Source organism: Accipiter gentilis, chromosome 30 (assembly GCF_929443795.1).
Source record: "Accipiter gentilis chromosome 30, bAccGen1.1, whole genome shotgun sequence".
NCBI classification, from domain to species: Eukaryota; Metazoa; Chordata; class Aves; order Accipitriformes; family Accipitridae; genus Astur; species Astur gentilis.
The window spans coordinates 16,443,120-16,450,843 of NC_064909.1; the positions used below are offsets into that span (position 1 = coordinate 16,443,120).

At 43.0% G+C, this 7,724-nt stretch overlaps 1 protein-coding gene across 5 annotated transcripts in view; it reads right to left on the reverse strand.

Annotated features, from left to right (window-relative positions):
* LCLAT1 (lysocardiolipin acyltransferase 1) overlaps positions 1-5,496 on the reverse strand; it is a 120,935-nt gene extending 115,439 nt beyond the window's left edge. For 2 of the 5 annotated variants that reach the window (XM_049834019.1, XM_049834018.1), the window contains exons 1-2: positions 5,343-5,496; positions 5,055-5,166 (exon numbers count right to left, since the gene is read on the reverse strand). The gene's annotated coding sequence lies outside the window, so the exon portion shown is untranslated. Of the gene's footprint in view, positions 1-1,104; positions 1,210-5,028; positions 5,167-5,342 lie in introns of all 5 variants that reach the window. The other 3 variants (XM_049834022.1, XM_049834021.1, XM_049834020.1) reach the window with 2 other exon arrangements.
* Between the last annotated feature and the right edge of the window lie 2,228 nt (positions 5,497-7,724).

Consider the following 7,724-nt stretch of genomic DNA (forward strand, 5'->3'; position numbering starts at 1 on the left):
CCCACTTCTATTTCAGAACACAATGTTGAATATCCTGTACACAAAGCTTAACATTTGCTATACATTTATTTACAACTTCAACTTACCAACTGAAAATGGTAACTATGCCCTGCCTAAAGAAGTACAAGATGACCAATGAAAATTTCAGTAATCTCCAGAACAATGCTTGCATGGAAGTCTGGAAGAACAGCAAGCATTTTACTTTGTTTTGATGTTGTAACTGAGCTGCTTGACGAGTGGAATTTACAGTTTCTTTCTGAACAGCTACCTTTCAAATTTCAGAAGCACAGCATGAAGTGCTTTCAGTGGTATTTATTACAAAGAGACTACTAGTATCAAGTCATATTTGAGCCAGTCTATAAAAGGTTTTTTGCAAATAAATTGTAAAAACACTTCAAAAGCATTAATCAGCTTTAAAAGGTTCATTTCTGCATACATTTTTCTACATAAGTTAAATCACATTAGGAGAACATACTTTTTAAAATATGGCTTGAGCTAATTTTAAACATGGTTGGAAAAGTTTGGCCTACACTGATTAAAATCTATATTTAAATGAAAGGAAAATTTAACCACAGAAACTGTGCTCATTTTAGAAAAACAAGCATATCACTGCCAAACTGCTGTCCTAAGTTTAGATTGCTGTCTGACTAAAACATTACAATTACGAGAAACTAAAATGGATTTCTAAATGTTTCAAGATGAAACAGCCATTGGGTAATTTGCAAGATATGCAATTATCTTCTGAATTCAAACACATAATGCTAGTACTTGAGCTGAACAAATGCAGGTTGTAGATCATTGCTTGCGTAGAGATTGGGGAAATCGATGTTAAAAATCAATACCAACACTAGATAAGAGTAACTATAATGAAACTTAAGAGCAAAAAATTACCAAGTGATGTGGAATTAATTACTTAGACATAAAGAATTTTCTTTGAGGAAAAAAAAGGTTTTGAATCTTTTATCTACTGCTTCTGACTCTCTAGGAGCTGATCAAGCTGAACAGAGGATTCCCAGCACTTTTATCACTGTTAAAACTGCATCAGTGGCCATACAAGGCATTTCACACAAGCTCCCACATGTAGCAAGACAGTAACATTTTTACCTTCAAATACCAGAGAGGGTCTTCCTAATAGATTTGAAGAGTCATACAGCGTATTTTCTGTTACTTCTCAATTAACATCTATATTTGGGTGGAGTCATTATCATACTGACCATGCAAAAGTTAAAAGGAAAAAAAAATATAATTACACACTAACTCCAGATCTGGATGTTCATTTCACTTATAACCACACTAACTTCCAGTGACTTTGAACAGTAAGTTTAATCTTGATCTGTGACAACCATTACCAGTTTGATGCAACTAAGGAAATCAAGTAACTCCATTCCTGTTTAATAATCACAATTGTGTGTACTTGTCAGCACCTGCACTGCCTGCTATTGTTGGTCTTTGATGTATCAAGAGAAATGAATGGCTTGGCTGTGTTTTATTTCTTGTTCTCCTGTAAAAGCCTTGATGTTTGGTTATCTTTTGACTCTTCTGACTACAACCAGCTCTACTTATTCAGTGAAGGAGTACAAAACAAGCTTTCATTCACCTATTAAAGCACCCAGGAACTGTGAGCATGTCTGGGGACACAGTAGTTTACAGGAACACTTCCATGATTCAAACACTAATTTTATAAAAGACTAGAGCATTTTCAAGAAAAATTAATTCTTTCTCTACAAGCAATGTGTGGTGATCCACACAACTGCTTCGTATAGACTCATCAGGCAGTTAATTCATTTAGCCTTCATGGCACCTCTGAAGCCACCATCAAAAGAGAAGAGCAAATAGATATAGATTTCTCTCAACCATAAGATACGCTGGATGCCTTAAAAACAACAAAACCACCATAAGCTTAACGAGGAAGCAGAAGATTAAACAATACCTTTCAGAACCACTGGAATGAAAGGAATACCTGCTGCCTTGATACTTTAAATAATATAAATAGCAGCTACTATACCAAAGGATGCCCCAAAAAAACCCAAGAGTCATGGGAGTTTTAATATTACAGATGCAAAGTCTTGGAAAGGCATGTTTAAAAGCAGGAAGATGAAAAAACAGTTTCGTTTCAAGGAATCCCCAGGGGGCTGGAGAGGTGGGGGAAACACACAAAAAAAAAAAAACAAACAAGCCACCAAAGCAAAACCAAAAAAGCCCCCAAACCTAAGCCTCCTGTCAGATTAAAGGCAAATTTATTTTCTCAAACTCACGAAAGGATAGTGTGTGAACCTAGTGGAGCAATTAATTTTGTATTGACAAGTAAAGACTCCCCCAGTTTTGAACCTCTAAGCATGTAAGAAACCCTAATACAAACAAATCAGATTAAGTAAATTAAGTTTATTATAGCAAAACAAGTTCACAAGCAAACTAGTTCAGCTGAGAGAAAGAGACTAGGAAAAAGAAGAAACATTTTGTCTTCATTTCAAGAAGCCTGCTAGCATTGCTTTCTTGCATCTCACTGTGCCCTGCAGCAGTAACAATGGACTTTATAACACAGAATTGTCTTTCAGAAGCAATTTACTTTTTGGCCAGGTCAACAAAACATCATGTAAAACCAAACTGTGAGCCTTTGTCCACACTCAGAGGGGACCTGTTTCAAAAAGTCAACTCTCTAAAGGTTCCATTTTCCCCTCTCTTAGATCTAAGTGCTGACCAAACACCACACATGCAACGCAAACAAGCCAACTCTCCTGAGTCCATAGCTAATAAAAAATTAAACCAGATTACAGAACTCAATACCACATACAGAACACGAGGAATCTTGTCTCTGTGTTCTCAGCACCACAGCCTTGGTTCTAGACCCTCTAGGACAATGGAATGTAATGTTCTGGGTATGTTTGATCTTTCTAAACTTTGGGGATAGACTGTTTTAGAAGAGGATCAGCCTTACTGCATTTTGTGCTGTCTCTATGAGATGGATAGATTTTGCACTAGAGTTTCCTTAGAAAAATACTTGTGCGTCAATCTGATTTACAAAAAGTGTTTGCAGGCTCATTTATTTCTAACCATTGAAAGTGACAAAGGGTGTGTGTCTCCCAAAATGGACATAAATGAGGCTGTCCAAACAAAAAAATTAAGAGATAGAAACTCTAGAGGGAGAAGTCTTGGACAGAATCAAATAAGAAGCCAACAGAAGGACAAGAGGATTTGCACCTGAGACAGTCCAGTTAATTAAGAATCTAGCCTGGCATTATCAAAAATAGCTGCTGAAGAAGTAGAGACTACAGGAACAGATGAAACATAGGACAGCCTGCCACCTGACCAACTGGAGAGAGGACTTGCTGGATCAAGTAACCCCAACACTGCTAAAATCCCAGGTGGATGTGAAGATGACACCTCATTACACTTCCAGTTTTCTTTTCAGATTGCTTTTGGGAGGAGGGTAGAGAACTCCATGAAAGCAAAACTCATCAAGACTGAGGAGTTGGAACATACCAGAATCAAGGTCTCCCTGTGCAACTTCAGTTTAGCTTTTACAGTAGGATACAATATTATTTTTCCTTCAAGATTCCTGACTCACTGAGTACACATGGTGGACTAGCCCCTGAGGTCTAAATAAGGCTTTGTAGGAGACTTCCCATTTTCAGCACAGAAGCTCTTTGGCAAGAAGTGAATGGAGAAAATACTCTGGTAAGATGGGAAAGTTCTTTCACAGACTTATACACCCTTCGCTCTTTACCACGTACTCCCTACAGACGGCTGACTTTTTTTAATCCAAACTTTTCAGAAGTTGTAAGTGTAGTCCTGATTTTCTGAATGACCAATTTGAGACTTGGTTTCTCGAGGTAGTTTCACATTATACTTAACCCACAGCTGGTTTACATTAGTGCAGAAAGAGAAACAGCTTTCATTCATCTCGGAGCAAACACTCACTACAACAGCCTCCATCTGACAGAAAGCCATCCCCATAAAACTGTTAGATAAACTGTCCCTGCAACCATCCAACCACTAAATCCACTACAAAGAGAGCAGTAGTAACCCATGGCCAGTGATGGCAAAGAAGTGAGACCACATTCTTCGGCTGCAGTTCACACACTGGCCAAACTATGTATTCATACTGTTAAACTGTACCTTGATTTGCTGAGGAGCCAGATAGTACAGCTGCCACTGAAGCTTTGCCTTGAGAGTATTAGATAATACTATAAAATCTGATTACAAAGTCAAACAACTCGCTTCAGATTTCTGTGTTCAATTTAAGACATATTTTGGCTTTCCTCCTTTTTTTTATCCTAGTTTCCCCATTTGTAAAGTAAGAAGGGAAAAAGAAAAAAAAAAAGGCCATCTGTTAATGTCTCTGTGTTACAGTGGAGTAAGTTTGTGCTTGAAAAACATTTAAATATTGCTGTGGTAAATACTGCCGAAAAGTCCAAGGGTCCGAAAGCAGAGAGGAAGCGGTGTCTTCAAAACGAGAGACAGCTACTATGAAGTAAATGAGATATGGCAATACTTAGCAATCAATAAGCAAAATGCGCTACCCATTATGCGAGCATAGTCCACTCCGTCCACTAGCGTAAGTGGAGATTAAACAAAAGTCTAGTGACAGCTACGTACTGTATCACAATGAATACACATAAGCACTAATGTGACGCCGCACACATAGTTTATTTCTAGTACTTATTTTTAGTATGTGGCTTTTTACAGCCACAGTTACGTTCTGAACAGCTTGGTTGTGCAAAGTTACATGCCTTGTTCCAATCCTCACCCTGCACTTCTTACACAAGAGAACATTCTGGTCAAAGTTTAGCTTTGCCAGAGGGCAATTCTAGCCGAGAGAGCAGCGTGCACGCCAGCACTAACGGGAGAAGTCACAAAAGACACAGTAAACAGGGAAAACCACCCAACTGCAGTCTGCAGAAACTGACTTCTGTGTACACGCAAGTCGTAACAAGAGACTCTACTTTTCCCAAAAGGAAAGATACTAAGGATGAGGTTATAACAACAAGCCTCCCTTTATTCCTCGAGGTGTAATAAAAGCAGCAGTACCGAAACCAGGGTTTCGGGTGACGTACACGTTTCACACACTCCGAACGTCTCCTCGGACAAGCTCAAGCGCTTTCCTCCAGCGGCTCCTCCTCGGGCATCGCCGCGGCTCCCAGCCCTCCTACAGCGCGGCGACCATGCCTGGGGAGAAACGGGAGGCAGGTGAGACAGCCCGGCAGGCCGCACCTCGGCGAGGAAAAACCGGCAAGGCCGGGCCGGCGGCGGAGACCCGGAGCCGCTGATCAGCCCCGCAGCGCCAGCGGCCCGGCCCGGCCCGGGCCGCCGCCCGCCAGGGGAGCGCCCGTGCCCGCCCTCACCTGAGACGGGGCAGCGCCGCGGCGGGAGGAGGTTCCCCGCCCCGCTCAAGGAGCCGCCGCCCCGGGGAGCGCGGCCGCGCCGCCGCCAGCGCTCCGCAGGGCCAGGACCGCCGCCGCCGCAGCCGCCGCCATGTTCCCGCTGCCACCGGCGACCTCTGACCCCCGCCAATCACTTCCGGTCACGGCTGTCAAGCCGTTGCCATGGCAGCGCTCCTGGCCCCTGCCGCCCTTAAAGGGGCAGCAGCCACCCCTCCCCCTTCACTCCCCCACGCACCCCCGCACCCACTCCTTACACCCACACCCACGCTCCTTACACCCTCACCCACTCCTTACATCCACACCCACGCTCCTTACGCCCTCACCCACTCCTTACACCCTCACACGCCTGCGGTTGGCAGGCCCATGCTATGGGGCGGCTGGTGGGAGAGGATGGCCTCCAGCGCTCGGGAGGAAAAAGCACTCACCTTAATTTAGTTATTAGCTAAAAAGGGACAATGATTCATCAGCCCAACTGTGCTGGACGGAGGGGGAAACCCTACTGCTGTTAGCCATGGATTTTGTTATAAAATAGCCTGTCAAGTGTGAGAGAAGCAAAAAACCATCGTGGCATAACTTCCACTGCTGTGAGGAGATGGTTTCTCTTAACTTTCTCTGAAACTGGCAGTATTTTAAGCTTTTATTGCACCATGCTTTACTGCCGCTCACTGTTGACACAGTTAACCTTTTTATACTCTTTCCACATGTATGTTTTTATAAGGTAAACAAATCTGGTGAAAACCCCAATCCGAGAAGGAAAACTCCAGGAGGTTTTAAGTGAAGTTTTATGCTTGTTTAAAACCAAAGTGAGCCCGTGCCCAGCCGGCTAGAGCTGTTGGATCAGGACCAAAGTGACCTGGGCTCTCTTTCTGACCCCACAACAATCTCACGTGCGCGGGCGAACGTGTCCCTCTGCAAAACTCCTGCGAAGTACAAATACCAGGGTAAAACCTGATCCCATACCCATTTAGGGATATATTGCCCCATAAGCACTCCGCGGTGGGATCCCTCTTTTCTACTGCAGTTAGTTTTGAGGACAACATCGGCTCTTCTGAAGTGCCTACCATCATTCAGCATGAATTCATTGCCTTAATAAGTACCTTTGCGGAGCTGAGAATCATTCATCAGCTTGGTCAATACTTGAAATAAAAAAATTAGAGAATGAGCCTTCTGGGAATCTCATCCTAAAAGTCATTAAAAAGTTGGAAATTCCATTGTCATCCCTTTTTGAGGGATCTCGTTTGTACATCGATCCTGGAGAACCAGGGGCAAAGAGGGGACTTGGCTGTTGTCTTCCACCGGTGGAAGGTTACTGAGAAAGTGGAGCCAGGCTCTTTTCAGCGGTGCACAGCAAACAGATGAGAGGCATTGGTTCCACATTGCAGCAAGAGAAATCCCAATTAGATATTAAGAAGGAATTCTTCAAAACGGGGATGGTCAAGCACTGGAATGGGCTTCCCAAAGACCTTGCGCAATCTCAAAACTAGTCTGAACAAGATCTGAAGTGAAGGTACTTATAGCATCCCAAATCCTTCAAAATGACTTAGCTGAAGGGATGAAGACAACTCCCTGTTAGATTGCACTGTCTCTTGTGTCAGGACGCTGCTTGTTGGGTGATTCAGCTCACCTGACTTGTGCTAACTATAAAACAGGCATTTAGTCAGACTTAGACATCAAGGTTCCCCCCTCTACTTGGAGGCAGCTCCAAAAAGTGACCCATTCCATCCTAAAATGGATGTTTAAGACAGCTCAGCACATGGGAAGATGAAATGGCCAAATTTTTGGTAGCACTTTTACTGCTCAGATAGTTAAAGCTAGGTGAAATGAATCCTCACTGGTGCCTCCTGAAAATAGGGACAAGAGGAAGGCAAACTGCAGAATTTTAAGTAGCTAAGTGCAAGACCTCGATGGTCCTTTCATCCCAAAAGGATGAAAGAAATGACATAGACAGCATGGCCCCAAAGGGAACATGTGTCTTGGGCTGCCAGCCACTCACTCGTGGCCAGGGTTCTGGGCAGTCTCAAAAGTTTGAACAGAAATGGGGCATCTGCAGTGATGGTATCTATCTGCAATAGGCCTCCTGGTACAACCCTGGAATGCTAAATAGAAAGCTGTCCCAAAATTATTACACTGCTGTCGTGTAGGGAGGCGAGAGAGGTGAAACTGCAGTCATATCTACGCGTGGCTTTTGGTATTTGTAGTGCAGGGAAGTCGCAGCTCTTTTCATTAGTTTGATAAACTGATAATGGGCAAAAATGCATATGGCTAATTGCCTCTCAGGTTGAAGCTCCCTGTATGGAAGAAACCTGTTCTAAAATGGGTTAATAAAATCTTGAAGAAAACTTT